Source organism: Portunus trituberculatus, chromosome 41, assembly GCF_017591435.1.
Source record: "Portunus trituberculatus isolate SZX2019 chromosome 41, ASM1759143v1, whole genome shotgun sequence".
Taxonomy (NCBI): Eukaryota; Metazoa; Arthropoda; class Malacostraca; order Decapoda; family Portunidae; genus Portunus; species Portunus trituberculatus.
In genome coordinates this window covers 18,698,441-18,700,940 of record NC_059295.1, presented here as the reverse complement: position 1 = coordinate 18,700,940, position 2,500 = coordinate 18,698,441, and the positions used below count along the sequence as shown (strand labels likewise).

At 43.7% G+C, this 2,500-nt stretch overlaps 1 long non-coding RNA gene across 1 annotated transcript in view; it reads right to left on the bottom strand.

The window, feature by feature from the left end:
* The window catches only part of LOC123516578, a 28,883-nt gene extending 28,357 nt beyond the window's left edge, over positions 1–526 (bottom strand). Inside the window, exon 1 of the long non-coding RNA XR_006678232.1 lies at positions 419–526. This is a non-coding gene — a long non-coding RNA (uncharacterized LOC123516578). The remainder of the gene's footprint in view (positions 1–418) is intronic.
* Positions 527–2,500: the final 1,974 nt, after the last annotated feature.

Genomic DNA, 2,500 nt, shown 5'->3' with positions numbered 1-2,500 from the left:
GGAAGTGTAGAAAGACGAACTACGGAAGGAGAATGAGAAGAAATGGAAGGTTTAGAAATACAAACTGATGGAGGAGGAGGAAGAGGAGGAGGAGGAGGAGGAGGAGGAGGAGGAGGAGGAGGAGGAGGAGGAGGAAGAGGAGGCATGGAAGGAAGTTTAGAAGAACAAACTTTATAAGGAGGAGGAATGGAAGAAGATTTAGGAACTCAAACTACTGAAGGAGAAGTAAGAATAGAAGGAGATTTAAAAAGACAAGCTACTGAAGGAGGAGAAAGAGGAAAGAATGAAAGAAGGGTTAGAAGGACAAAATACTGAAGGAGAAGTAGTGATATAATGACACTTGGAAGAACACATTACTAAAGGAGGAGGAGAAGAAGGAGCTATACTGAAGGAGGAGCAGGGGGAGGTGGAGTAGTACCTTGAGCAGCGGAGTGTTCACGAGGCGTCCGTCTCGGAGGGGCACCACAAACAACTGGTTCTTCTCCCCCTTACCATCGTGGCAGCTTGGACCTAACCCTTCTTCTCCCCCCCAGCCCTGTCTCCTTCCGCCCCTCCTCGCCGTCCTGTCTCCTCCCCTACACTCAGTGGCGGCCGTAACCCTTTGCCAGTACAAATATGCAAAGTACCCCCGGCCCGTACCCTCCCGTGAAAGGCCCGTCCTCGCGCTGGGCTTTTGAATGTAATGATCCCCCCTTCTCTCTCTCTCTCTCTCTCTCTCTCTCTCTCTCTCTCTCTCTCTCTCTCTCTCATAATTTATTTTCCTTATGACATCTAAGGAATTATTCTTGTTTATATAATTTCTTTTATTAATATTAGCTTTCTTATTATATAATTGTTATTTTTTAGGTATTCCAACATTATTACCATCGTCATTTTACATTTTTTTTTCTTCAACCAATAAGATAAGCAATTTAGAAATAATAAAAAGCTGAAAAGCCATCCATAGAAAGCTAATATATTTAAACCAATATTTCACACCACCACCAACCACCACCACCACCACCACCGCTACCACCACCACCATCATCATAATCATCACCATAATCATCATAATCATAATGGGACCGACATCCTTCCTTCTCTCTCTCTCTCTCTCTCTCTCTCTCTCTCTCTCTCTCTCTCTCTCTCTCTCTCTCTCTCTCTCTCTCTCTCTCTCTCTCTCTCTCTCTCTCTCTCTCTCTCTCTCTCTCTCTCACTCTCTCTCTCTCTTCATACAATTCAATAAAAGTATGTGTCTCCCCCCACGCCTAACCCTTCCTCCACTACCTCCCTCCCTGCCTCTCCTCCCTGCCTCTCTCCCTGCCTCCCTGCCTCCCTGCCTCCGAGCCTTCCGCCGACTAGCATCAAAGGGTTCCATTCATCGCTCTGACAGATCATAAATAACAGGGTTTGGGATCCGCCATACACAGGCTTAGATTCCCTTAAGTATTTGCTGTCTAGATATAGAAAGGAGGGTCGCGTATTCCAGAGCTGTTATGTAATTGTGAGATGTCTGAGTTAAGATGGAATTTTTTTTCTTTTTTAGTGTATGCGTGTGTGTGTGTGTGTGTGTGTGTGTGTGTGTAGTGGTGGGTGTTGCAGAGAGAGAGAGAGAGAGAGAGAGAGAGAGAGAGAGAGAGAGAGAGAGAAATGGATAAACAAAAAGGAAACAGAATAGTAATTGCAGTTTTATTGAAATTATTATGATTTTCTTAATTCGTCCTTCCTTTTTACTACTCTTCTCTCTCTCTCTCTCTCTCTCTCTCTCTCTCTCTCTCTCTCTCTCTCTCTCTCTCTCTCTCTCTCTCTCTCTCTCTCTCTCTCTCTCTCTCGCCTTACTATTCATCATATTCCAGCCCTCTCATTTCCTTCTTGTGGATTTGATCATTGTCCTCTTCAATTTTCTTGTCTCCTCCATTTTTCGTGGCTGTTTCTTGCAGTGATCTCTTTCCTTCTTAATTTCTTTCTTTCTACTTTCTCATTTTTCTCCTCCTTCAGTTCCTTTTCGTTTGCTTTATCTATTTGTATGAATGCCGTATGAATAAAGTCATTTAAAACACTCGAAAGTATTAACTAACACCTACTTATCTAATAAAAAAAACCTCTCTCTCTCTCTCTCTCTCTCTCTCTCTCTCTCTCTCTCTCTCTCTCTCTCTCTCTCTCTCTCTCTCTCTCTCTCTCTCTCTCTCTCTCTCTCTCACAATTCATCGTATTATGTGCGTCGAATCTCAGTCAAAATATCGTGTTTCCTAATCAATAGTGAGGCGAATCGTTTGAAGTAATAGAGAGAGAGAGAGAGAGAGAGAGAGAGAGAGAGAGAGAGAGAGAGAGAGAGAGAGAGAGAGAGAGAGAGAGAAAAAAAAAGGCAGAGAATAAAAACATTGAATTCAGGTCACGTAATCTCTAAGTTTAGCATTTGTCGCCCTGTTTATCTTGGGCTTAGCGAGGGGGCCTTTTTGGGGGCGTCGAGAGAGAGAGAGAGAGAGAGAGAGAGAGAGAGAGAGAGAGAGAGAGAAAATGG